This window comes from Macaca nemestrina, chromosome 14 (assembly GCF_043159975.1).
Source record: "Macaca nemestrina isolate mMacNem1 chromosome 14, mMacNem.hap1, whole genome shotgun sequence".
NCBI classification, from domain to species: Eukaryota; Metazoa; Chordata; class Mammalia; order Primates; family Cercopithecidae; genus Macaca; species Macaca nemestrina.
The window spans coordinates 10,481,070-10,494,109 of NC_092138.1; the positions used below are offsets into that span (position 1 = coordinate 10,481,070).

A 13,040-nucleotide genomic window follows, 5' to 3' on the forward strand; every position below is an offset into this window, starting at 1 on the left:
ATGGCTGAAGGCACAGGTCTCCCAGGATCACAGTCCCACTGCTGGGCAATTAAAAAGCCTTGGTGCTGGGTTGTTCTGCCTGAGTGTTTCCTTGGCCAGCATCCCAGATTTGTGGTTCACAGAGCAAGGTCCATACAAGGTCACCATTGCCAGGCTAATTATTGTCTACACTGGGGATATGGCCTGTGAATCCTCTAAATCCATCCACTCTGCACAGTACCCTACTCCTCATGCACACTGCCAACTTCCACATTTCTATGTGCTTCATGTTGAAAGTTACTGACGTGCAACACTCAGGAGTAGTGTCAGGGATGGTTGCAAGACTCTGCAGAAGTGAGTAGAATTTCATTAAGAAATATGTGAAGTGGTAAACAAGTGAGTATTTCCCCAAGTTCCAAGGGACAAATGAAACTGAATAATAATTTGAATGATATAAGAAATATGTTTTAGTTATATCAGAAGGACACACAAAACTGTTACATATCCCATCTCCCCAACCAAAGCATCTTGAGGACGGGGACTTTGTTTGACAGTGTAGGGGTCCCCAGTATATGATAGACACCTGGTGAATACCATTGCAGAATGATAATTTAGCTAAGAGAATAATTGTTGCTAATTTGGCTACAACTCCCTGGGACCCTGGCACTTTGCCATAGCTCAGTGGGTCTCAGGTGGACTTGGGGAATTTCTCCTGCCCCCAGGACATAGGAATCCTAGACCCTCCTCGCTGTCCTGGAGATGCTTAGAAATGCCTCAGGGAGGACGGGCGCGGTGGCTCAAGCCTGTAATCCCAGCACTTTGGGAGGCCGAGACAGGTGGATCACCAGGTCAGGAGATGGATACCATCCTGGCTAACATGGTGAAACCCCGTCTCTACTAAAAAGTACAAAAAACTAGCCGGGCGAGGTGGCGGCGCCTGTAGCCTACTCGGGAGGCTGAGGCAGGAGAATGGCGTAAACCCGGGAGGCGGAGCTTGCAGTGAGCTGAGATCCGGCCACTGCACTCCAGCCTGGGCGACAGAGCCAGACTCCTTCTCAAAAAAAAAAAAAAAAAAAAAAAAAAAAAAAAAAGGCCTCAGGGAACTTAGAACACCCGTGTTCTTTAGAGAGTCCCCATCATCAGGAGCCAGCCAGTATCCTCAGCAGGGGTCCTCTAAGGCCTCACCACTCCATTCTCAGGGGCCTGGTGGATTCTGGAACTCTGCCAGAGTCCGGCAGGACAATGCAAGAGGTCCATGTGAGTGCCATCTGGGCTGGCAAACCAGGGGCCACCAATCCTGTCTGATCCCAGCAGTTTTCACACACAGGGAGTTGGGACCCTCTTCTGCTGTCTCTCCCCCAGAGAACCGTGAAGGGACAGTGAAGATAAAGAGAAACAGCTTGAGGTGTGTGAGATTAATGGTACAAACTAGCATGAAGGGTATTTAAGGTAAGACTCATCTTCACAAAATATCTAATCTAGTGAGACCAAGAATGATAGCATAGTGGCCGGGCGCGGTGGCTCACGCCTGTAATCCCAGCACTTTGGGAGGCCGAGGCAGATGGATCACCTGAGGTCAGGAGATCGAGACAGCCTGACGAACGTGGAGAAACACCATGTCTACTAACAATACAAAAATTAGCCAGGAGTGGTGGCACATGCCTGTAACCCCAGCTGCTCGGGAGGGTGCAGCAGGAGAATCGCTTGAACCCAGAAGGCAGAGGTTGTGGTGAGCTGAGATCATGCCATTGTACTTCAGCCTGGGCAACAAGAGTGAAACTCTGTCTCAAAAATAAATAAATAAATAAATAAATAAATAAATAAATAAATAAATAAATGAAAAAGAAAAACAGCATAGTAAAGTCAGCTGGGGCAATGCTGTTGCATCTCCCCTAGCATCTAGGGAATCCTCAGGCATTGCCCCACGAGGCAACAAAGCCTTTCTGAGGCAGCATGGGGAGTTGTCCACTCAGCAAGAATAGTTTGATCATTTTGCCCAATTATGAAAGAGAAGAAAATTAGGAACTTCTCTGAACTTGCATTTCTCTCTTATATTTTTTATTTTTCTTTGGGATTGTAGAAGCCGTGAAAACTATTTACGCTTTTTCTTTTTCCTACTTATTATTTTCATTGAGATAAATAGGGAAGTTGATAAATAAGAATGTTTTGCTGGAAATACTAAACGTTGATAGCCATAATTACAGAATACTCCAAAGCTTCCGTTTTAAAACCTGTTTGCATTTCAGACATGTCTGCACTAAAACAGTAAGTGGAAAAAAAACCAATAGAAGCAACGATTCCAGTACGCTTTGACTTTAGGAGTTTCCTACTCAATGGCAAAGGCTTGGAAAGAAGACAACTCAGGTCTCATTTCTGGTGTGCATCAACTTTGGGCAAATAACTTACACTCTCCAAGGCTTGGTTTTAACCACTATAAATGTGTATAACAGCAATGACCTCATAATTTTGTGTTAAAAATTAAATAAGATGCTGGGCACGGTGGCTCACTCCTGTAATCCCAGCACTTTGGGAAGCCGAGGCGGGCGGATCACGAGGTCAGAAGATCGAGACCATCCTGGCTAACACGGTGAAAACACGTCTCTACTAAAAATATAAAAAATTAGCCGGGCGTGGTGGCGGGCACCTGTAGTCCCAGCTACTCGGGAGGCTGAGGCAGGAGAACGGCGTGGACCCGGGAGGCAGAGCTTGCAGTGAGCTGAGATGGCGCCACTGCACTCCAGCCTGGGCGACAAAGCGAGACTCCGTCTCAGGAAAAATAAATAAATAAATAAGATACCATGAGTGTTGATATAGTCACCCATCTCCAGAATTCCTCCTTTGAACATAGACACACAATAGAACATTCTGCGACCTTAGAAAGGAAGGAAATTATGTCCTGTGCTACTCCATGGATGAACCCTAAGGCTATTGTCCTAAGAGTGAGAGCATGGTCACAAAAAGGAATATGTCATGTGAATCTACTTAAACAAGTTATCTAAGGTAGCTAAGTTCATAGAAATAGAAAGTAGAGTGGTGGTTAGTGGGGACTGGGGTGGGGAAGAAAATGGGAGTTGTTTAATGGGTATAGTTTCAGTTCTACAGGATGAAAAAGTTCGGAACATCTGTTTCTCAACAAGGTATTCAATTTTTTTTATTCTTGTTTTAGAGGGATTTAAGGTATGTTTGGGACCAAAAAATTTTAGAAGTACTGAAAAATTGGTATCATACACTTATGAAGAGCAGGGATATTCTATAATATCCAGCACACTTCTTTCTTCTTTCTGGATTATACCTCCTGCTGTGTAGCGATAAGTACTTCCTTTCAACAGAGATGCACCATTTGTAGCGCCAGGAAAGAAACACATTTTCTCTTCCCTCTTAGGTTCACCAACTGGGAGGCTCTGCAAGTTTGACTCACAAGAGACTGATTAGCAGGAGAAAATAGTAGAAAGTTTACTAATATTTTATATACACAGGAGTTCACAGAAAGGAAGGGAAAGTCAAAGAAATGGCTAAACTCAGAGGCTTATGTGCCATTTTAACAAAGGAAAGAGGGTTTGGGCTTTGAGGAATGATTAATTGTGGAAAAGTGACTAGGAAAACTGTGTGGGAACTAATGGATTTTCGTGCTAATTTAGGGAGGCTTGTTTATGCAGACTCATCTTGGTGCTGGTTCTCTGTCCCTGGTAGCAAGAGTCCCCTCTCCCCATCCTGGGGCAGGAGAGGGGGAAATCCATGCCACCTTAACGAGGGGAAATTTATGCCCAGGTTTTAGGCATCCGAGGGGAGAGCAGAGAAACAATCTTCTATCTATTGATTTTTAATTGCTTTACACTCAACATAATCCCTAAACAAAAGTGGCATGCTCTGGGGCGAGTGGGATGGGGGGCGCCGTGTCACGGTGGTTTTCACGAGCTGGATGCTGATTCTTCTCTGGATGCTCACGAGTGTCCGTCTTAAAATGTCATCCTTCGCCCCCCAGGCTCAAGCACAATATTCCAGACATGCCCCCATGAAATAGGCATTAACAGCATTATCTCCTCTTTTATCTTGCTTCTTAATGTCATTATTACAAACTTTTTAAGTGGCCAAATCATGTTGATAACCATCTCAAAGTGACCAGCAACCAAAAACTAAGGTTTTTTTTTTTTTTAAGGCCACTACGAAACCATTTCTACTTTTTTCTCATAGTTGCATCAGATGAATATGGCTGCATATATTTTTGCTTTATTTTTGTTACTTTTCTATTTTTATTTTTTCTGACTTTTTGGCTACACATATTTTTAGATACAATTTGACACATACATATATATATTTAATCTCAACATAAAGCTTTACATTTACGCATAATAAAATGTATTCTATTAGTTTTAAACTTTCTAGGGTTTGGAAGTCCTCTTCTTTCTGCCTTTCTGTTTAAAATCTTGATTCTTGTATCCACAGTGCATGCCCTCTGTCAAGGGCATTTGCTGTTCTGCCTCCCTGGTGAAGCCATCCTGGTTTCCTGTGGAGCATTGCTCTTCACAGAGCAATCCGTGTGCTGCAGCTGGGTTGACCATCCTTCTCATCCTGAGGCCGGCACAGGACCCAGGCAGGGCCAAGCAGCACCGGCCCAGACACAACTAGGAAACCCACTTTCCTCCAAGGAGGATAAAAAGTGAGCCTGGCTGGGAGTGTGTGCAAAACAGCAGACAGTAGGTCCTGAAGGTGGGAAGAGATGGAGTGCTGATGACCATCTGTGAGCCCTGCATCCAGCCAGGCCTGCGTCACCCAGGTCCTCCTCTTGCATAAGCAGCTTCAATGTTGGTTTGTGTCTCTTTCACCCACGGACTTGACTTATAGAGCATCCCTTCAATCATCACTGAAGCTTCGACAATCATTTTCTTATAGGAGGGGCTGGTGGTAACAAGGGGCCCAGGGAATTAGTTCCAGAGTGAAGTTTCCTTAACGAAAATAGCTTTTATTTGTCTTTCATGTTTGTTTGGGTGGCTTAGTGGTGTGGGATGGATTTTTGTGTGTGCCCTCAAGCACATCTACAGTAAACTTATGTTTAACAAAGTTGCCAAGAACAAACACTGGGGAAAAGACAGTTTCTTTAATAAATGGTGCTGGGAAAACTGGATATCCATGCAGAAGACTGAAACTAGACCCCTATCTCTCACTATATACAAAAATAAAATCAAAATGGCTAGAATTCAAAACCTGGAACTATGAGACTACTACACAAAAACACTGGGGAAACTCACCAGGACATTGGTCTGGACAAAGATTTCTTGAGCAGTACCCCACAAGAACAGGCAACCAAAGCAAAAATAGACAAATAGGATGACATTAAGTTAAAAAGCTTCTGCATAGCAAAGAATACAGTCAATAAAGTGAAGAGGCAACCTATAGAATAGGAGAAAACATTTGCAAACTACCCATCTGATAAGGGATTAATAACCAGAATATATAAGGAGCTCCAACAATTCTATAGGAAAAAAGTCTAATAATCCGATTTTAAAAATTGGCAAAAGATCTTGAATAGACATTTCTCAAAAGAAGACATACAAATGGCAGGCTGGGTGTGGTAGCTCACGCCCGTAATCCCAGCACTTTGGGAGGCCGAGGTGAGCAGATCACTTGAGGCCAGGAGTTCAAGACCAGCCTGGTCAATATTTTGAAATCTCATCTCTACTAAAAATACAAAAATTAGCCGGGTGTGATGGCATACACCTATAATCCCAGCTACCTGGGAGGCTAAGACAGGAGAATTGCTTGAAGCCGGGAGGTGGAGGTGGCAGTGAGCCGAGATCACTTCACTGCATTCCAGCCTGGGCAACTGGCAACAGAATGAAACTCCATCTCAGAAAAAAAAAAAAAAAAAAAAAGGAAGAAGAAGATATACGAAAGGCAAACAGGCATATGAAAAGGTGCTCAACATCACCAATCATCAGAAAAATGCAAATCAAAACTACAAGGAGGTATCATCTCACCCCGGTTAAAATGACTTATATCCAAAAGACAAGCAAAAACAAATGCTAGAGAGGATGTGGAGAAAAGGGAACATTTGTACACTGTTGGTGGGGATGTAAATAAGTATAACCACTGTGGAGAACAGTTTGGAGATTCCTCAAAAAACTAAAAATAAAGCTACCATTCGATCCAGCAATCCCATTGCTAGGTATATACCCAAAAGAAAGGAAATCAGCATATCAAAGAGATAGCTGCACTCCCACGTTTGTTGCAGGATAGCCAAAATTTGGGCGCAACCTAAGTGTCCATCAACAGATGAATGGATAAAGAAAATGTACATATACATATACACAATGCAGTACTATTTCAGCAATAAAAAAGAATGAAATCTGTCATTGGCAACAACATGGATGGAACTGGAGATCATTATTTCAAGTGAAATAAGTCAAGCACAGAAGTACAAACTTCACATGTTCTCACTTATTTGTGGAGCTAAACATTAAAACAATTGACCTCATGGAGACAGAGGTAGAAGGATGGTTACCAGAGGCTAGGAAGGGGAGTGGGGGTGTGGGGGGAAGTGGGGATGGTTAATGGGTACAAAAAAAAGAAAGAATGAAACAAACCTAGTATTTGATAGCACAACAAGGTAACTGTAGTCAATAATAATTTACTTGTACATGTAAAAATAACTAAAAGAATATAATTGGATTTTTTGTAACACAATGAAAGGATAAATGCTTGAGGAGATGGATACCCCATTTACTCGGATGTGATTATTACACGTTGCGTGCCTGTAGCAAAGTATCTCACATAGCCCATAAATATATACACCTATTATGTACCCACAACAATTACAAAGTAAAAAAAATTTTAAGTACCTTCAAGCTTCCTGTCAGCGTCACCACCATAGTCATTCAAATGACTGATAAAAATAATTGACAGATCCAGTCAAGGACACACCCCAATTATTTGCCACTAGAAAGCAAGTGCAAATTGACAGTGACGAACGCTAATTTATTTAACTGTGCCTTAGCCTTCTTGTGTTCAGGTAATCTTTTTAGCCTTCATGTTGTAAGATTTTCTCCAAAACATTTCAACAAAACTTCAGAAAAAAGTATCCCCTTAATTTATTCCTGTTATTAAAACTTTCTTTTCTAAGTATAACTGGGACTTTAAACTCCCATTACCAAATTATTATGGTGGGATTACACTACAGATTCCAATGATCACAAGAACACCGTGGCCAGGCACAGTGGCTCATGCTTGTAATCCTAGAACTTTGGGATCCTGGGAAGTGGAGGTTGCATTGAGTCACGATCACGCTACTGCACTCCAGCCTGGGTGACAGAACCAGAAACCCTGTTTCAAAAACAAACAAACAAACAAAAAAAGAACACTGTTTTCCCATCTAATAAGTAGCTTTATCAGTTATATTAGGGAAACTGTTCTCACAAGGGTTCTAGAACTTACGAGTTTGAAAATTGTCTTTAATGTGTATTAGGTTGGTGCAAACATAATTACAGTTTTGCCATTTAAAAGTAACGACAAAAATCGCAATTACATTTACACCAACCTAATACATTGTCAGAAACATTTGGGATAAACTTAATATATAATAACATGTAGTATGTTTATATGAACATATAATAATGAGCAGTTTTACAGCCATAGACTCTTATGTGCAAAAATACACATTCCTGACACTTCCTCTGTCTCCCTTCCCCTACCTCTGTGGCTCAGGGACTCACACCCAAGTGTGACTTCTCTGCTCTCCTTTCAAATCCTTCTCATGTTCTGACCCTTCTCCAGGCTGGGGCAGAAACTGCTGTCTTTTATTCACAGAATATGTTATGCCCAGACCGTTTATTCCCCGAAGAAGACCACCAGAGTCCAGAGTCAAAGCTAAGCAGCAAGGATCTTTATTACAGGTTCGAACCTGGAACTCTCCCTCGCTCGTGAAACGAGACGGGCAGGAGAGCTCCCCCACTGAGCTCCAAGCAGTGTTATATAGTCTAAGAAAAGTGGGCGTAGAGTTATTATACAAATCAGATATATGATTGGCTAGTGTTTGAACAAGGCGATTTGCCTAACTATGATTGGTTCCCGCCATTTCTGATATTTTGGTTCAAACTTTGAGGCAGGAGAGCAGGTTTATGGCAGCAAGAGTTTATCTTACTTAAACACGTCTTGTGACCTTGCCTCAGAACTTACACAATCTCTGGTATGTGCAAAACAAAATCTCTGGTACGTGCAGAAAACCAGGTACTCACAGAACTTACGAAATCTCTGGTATGTGCAAAGATTAGAGAGCAGAACAAGGGTGTAGCGGGTGGGGGGCGGGTACACATCTATCTTTGTGTCCTTTCAAATAAACTTCTTTAATGCTCTTTGTTATTTATTTATTTAAAATGGTTGCTTTATAAACATTGCAAATGTCATAATTGTTAACAATTTATCAAACTGTAGTTAACTGGTGCAGTTTGCTGAGTGTATTTTATAAAGGAAAAGAAAGGAAATGCCAAAACCCTGGTAAAATTGATTTGTTGCAGCCCAGGAGAACTAAGATATGGTTCTCAGACACTTAAATCAGGCAAACAAAAACAGGTAAAGAGTCCTGCAGTTCCCAGTTGAAGCACTTCAGTAGAAATACGCCCAAGGGGTTCACCTTGCCTACTGCCTAGACAGAGCCAATTTCTCAAGACAGGGGAATGGCAATAGAGAAAGAGTAAATCACACAGAGCTGGCTGTGTGGGAGACCAGAGCTGTATTATCACTTAAATTAGTCTCCCCGAAGAGCATTTGAGGAGCTTTTTTTTTTTTTTTTTTTTCTGAGACGGAGTCTCGCTCTGCCACCCAGGCTGGAGTGCAGCGGCACGATCTTGGCTCACTGCAAGCTCTGCCTCCTGGGTTCACGCCATTCTCCTGCCTCAGCCTCCCGAGTAGCTGGGACTACAGGTGCCCGCCACCACACCTAGCTAATTTTTTTTTTTTTCTGTATTTTTAGTAGAGATGGGGTTTCACCATGTTAGCCAGGGATGGTCTTGATCTCCTGACCTCGTGATCCACCCACCTAGGCCTCCCAAAGTGCTGGGATTACAGGCATGAGCCACCACGCCTGACAGGGGAGCATAGTTTTTAACCACAACTTGGTGGGTGCGGGGAGGCCAATGAGCCAGGACTGCTAATTGGTCAGAGAAGAAATCACAGGGAGTCGAAGCTGTCTTCTTGTGCTGAGTCAGTTCCTGGGTGGGGGGTCACAAGGTCATATGAGATAGTTTATCAATCTGGGTGGTGCCAACTGATCCATTAAGTGCAGGGCCTGCAAAATATCTCACGCACTGATCTTAGGAACAGGTTAGGGAGGGTCAGAATCTTGTAGCCTCTGGCTGCATGACTCCTAAACAGTAATTTCTAATCTTGTGACTAATGTCAGTCCTGCAAAGGCAGTAGTCCCCAGGCAAGGAGGAGGTCTACTTTGGGATAGGGCTGTTATCGTCTTTGTTTTAAACTATAAACTAAGTTTCTCCCAAAGGTAACTTCGGCCTACACCCGAGAATGAACAAGGACAGCTTGGAGGTTAGAAGCATGATGGAATCAATTAAGTTAGATCTCTTTCGCTGTCTCAGTCATAATTTTGCAAAGGTGGTTTCAGTCTTTGCACTCAAGAGAATCCACAACATGTGGTGCTATAATGGAGAGGCTTACGCTCTTCGGATTCAAAGTTGGAAGGCTTTGGTCATTTAATTTTAATCAAACTAGTGCTTTTCAGCCACAGTATCTTCACTCTGGCATAAGCAGTCTTCTTACAATGTATTTTTAATAGCCTCACATTCAATTTTAAGACAAAGCAATTTTAATACTAGGTGCATGCCACATGCCCTTGCTGCAAACTGCTTCTCTTGACAAGTTAGGAAGTAGATCAAGGAGGTGTGGTTAAGGCTGTATCACTGAATAGTGCTGTTAAGTACTACACAATTTATTTTGTCATGTTGCAGCCTCCTGTTTCCAATTTTTAGTGACTGCCGCTAGGAAATCTGAAACCAAAAATGACAACATTATTAGGTTTGTTTTGTTTTGGACTATGATTTAGTAGCAATTGAGGTTCCTGATTTTAACCCCTTGGCAGCAAGACCCAAGCTCCCTCATTTGCACGTTAACACCTAAGTGTCAAGGGGTTAAATAACCAGGACTAAAGAGACTGCACTTCGATTGTAGCATTTGGCAGAACTGAAAGGAAAGGAAGTTGTGCTGTGCGTTGAAGGGGTCGTGGGCAACAGAAAGACGACACCAGGAAAAGATGCAATGTCACATGACGTTTTCATAGTCTTGTGCGTACCCTGCATCGTCACCACCACAATCTAGCAGTTCATTTATCACGGTGGCTTTTAATCTCCCTGCAGGAACCACACCTTTGTTCTTCTTTTTGGCTTGGCTTGGCTTTGCTTGCTTCTGTTTTTCACTTCAAAGCACAATGTATCGGGAACCTTTTTCAAGTCATCAGTATCTCCAACTAAGACTTCCAAAAATTTGGCATAATATAGTGACTTTTTATTTTGTGTAATTTTATCTTTTAGTAACTTTCCAAACTCTGTAAGGTCATCCCTTGAAGATGGGTTTATAGCATCCGTTCCACATACAGTAGTCTTTACACCAAAAGTTGCCTTTGCTAATTCCATGTCTGACTCGTCCTGTGATTTCTCCAGCTGCGGTTTATCTGCTCATTGTTCCTCTGGTGTTAGCACCTGGAGTTCTTCAGGTTCTTCTAACCCCTTTATAATTTCTTCCTGCCCTTTCTTCTGTTGCCGTTCTTTCTCTTTTATCTTCTCTGCTAGTTTTTTCTTTCCTAAAATGTTTACTTCTGCTTCCTCTTTTTTCTTTTTCCTGTCATCACCATCGTCCCAGTTATCCTAGACATCCTCATCCTCGTCCTCTTCCTCGCCTTTGCCGCGGTCCCCCACCTCCTTCACAGGGCTTCCACGGAGAATTTTTCTGCACCCCAGGAGTCAGAGTTCCTCTGCTGCTGCCAGAATTAAAAAACAAGCAAACGAACAACAAAACAAAAATAATTTTTTCTCTCTCAAGGAGTCTGGTCTTCTGAAAGTCAAAATTTTTTTTAGCTGTTTAGAATATTATCTCTGCTGCAATTTTCCTTTAACATTATATTATGTAAATTTTCAAACATACAACAAAGTTGAAAGAATTTTTACAGTGAATACCATATATCTATCTCTAAGATTTTGTCATTAACACTTTAATATTTAATTCACATCTATATATCTATTTTTGCCTCTATCTGTCCATTAGTTCATGTTATTTTTCACGTGCTTTCAAGAAATTTGCGGGGGCGGAGCAAGATGGCCAAATAGGAACAGCTCCAGTCTCCAACTCCCAGCGCGAGCGACACAGAAGACCGGTGATTTCTGCATTTTCAACTGAGGTACTGGGTTCATCTCACTGGGGAGTGCCGGACGATCGGTGCTGCTCAGCTGCTGCAGCCCGACCAGCGAGAGCTGAAGCAGGGCGAGGCATCGCCTCACCTGGGAAGCGCAAGGGGGAAGGGAATCCCTTTTCCTAGCCAGGGGAACTGAGACACACAACACCTGGAAAATCGGGTAACTCCCACCCCAATACTGCGCTTTAAGCAAACAGGCACACCAGGAGATCATATCCCACACCTGGCCAGGAGGGTCCCACGCCCACGGAGCCTCCCTCATTGCTAGCACAGCAGTCTGTGATCTACCGGCAAGGCAGCAGCGAGGCTGGGGGAGGGGCGCCCGCCATTGCTGAGGCTTAAGTAGGTAAACAAAGCTGCTGGGAAGCTCGAACTGGGTGGAGCTCACAGCAGCTCAAGGAAACCTGCCTGTCTCTGTAGACTCCACCTCTGGGGACAGGGCACAGTAAAACAATAACAAACACAGCAGAAGCCTCTGCAGACGCAAACGACTCTGTCTGACAGCTTTGAAGAGAGCAGTGGATCTCCCAACACGGAGGTTGAGATCTGAGAAGGGACAGACTCCCTGCTCAAGTGGGTCCCTGACCCCTGAGTAGCCTAACTGGGAGACATCCCCCACTAGGGGCAGTCTGACACCCCACACTTCACAGGGTGGAGTACACCCCTGAGAGGAAGCTTCCAAAGCAAGAATCAGACAGGTACACTCGCTGTTCAGAAATATTCTATCTTCTGCAACCTCTGCTGCTGATACCCAGGCAAACAGGGTCTGGAGTGGACCTCAAGCAATCTCCAACAGACCTACAGCTGAGGGTCCTGACTGTTAGAAGGAAAACTATGAAACAGGAAGGACACCTACACCAAAACCCCATCAGTACATCACCATCATCAAAGACCAGAGGCAGATAAAACCACAAAGATGGGGAAAAAGCAGGGCAGAAAAGCTGGAAATTCAAAAAATAAGAGTGCATCTCCCCCGGCAAAGGAGCGCAGCTCATCGCCAGCAACAGATCAAAGCTGGACGGAGAATGACTTTGACGAGATGAGAGAAGAAGGCTTCAGTCCATCAAATTTCTCAGAGCTAAAGGAGGAATTACGTACCCAGCGTAAAGAAACTAAAAATCTTGAAAAAAAAGTGGAAGAATTGATGGCTAGAGTAATTAATGCAGAGAAGGTCATAAACGAAATGAAAGAGATGAAAACCATGACACGAGAAATACGTGACAAATGCACAAGCTTCAGTAACCGACTCGATCAACTGGAAGAAAGAGTATCAGCGATTGAGGATCAAATGAATGAAATGAAGCGAGAAGAGAAACCAAAAGAAAAAAGAAGAAAAAGAAATGAACAAAGCCTGCAAGAAGTATGGGATTATGTAAAAAGACCAAATCTACGTCTGATTGGGGTGCCTGAAAGTGAGGGGGAAAATGGAACCAAGTTGGAAAACACTCTTCAGGATATCATCCAGGAGAACTTCCCCAACCTAGTAGGGCAGGCCAACATTCAAATCCAGGAAATACAGAGAACGCCACAAAGATACTCCTCGAGAAGAGCAACTCCAAGACACACAATTGCCAGATTCACCAAAGTTGAAATGAAGGAAAAAATCTTAAGGGCAGCCAGAGAGAAAGGTCGGGTTACCCACAAAGGGAAG

The 13,040-nt window shown here is 43.2% G+C and overlaps 1 long non-coding RNA gene and 1 pseudogene across 1 annotated transcript; one reads left to right on the forward strand and one right to left on the reverse strand.

The window, feature by feature from the left end:
- The first annotated feature begins 1,247 nt into the window (after positions 1–1,247).
- Positions 1,248–11,328, forward strand: LOC139358291 (uncharacterized). Its single transcript, XR_011613028.1, has 3 exons — positions 1,248–1,428; positions 2,226–2,355; positions 11,242–11,328. It is a non-coding gene; the product is annotated as an uncharacterized lncRNA (long non-coding RNA).
- Positions 10,243–11,156, reverse strand: LOC139358267 (eukaryotic translation initiation factor 3 subunit J-like; annotated as a pseudogene).
- Positions 11,329–13,040: the final 1,712 nt, after the last annotated feature.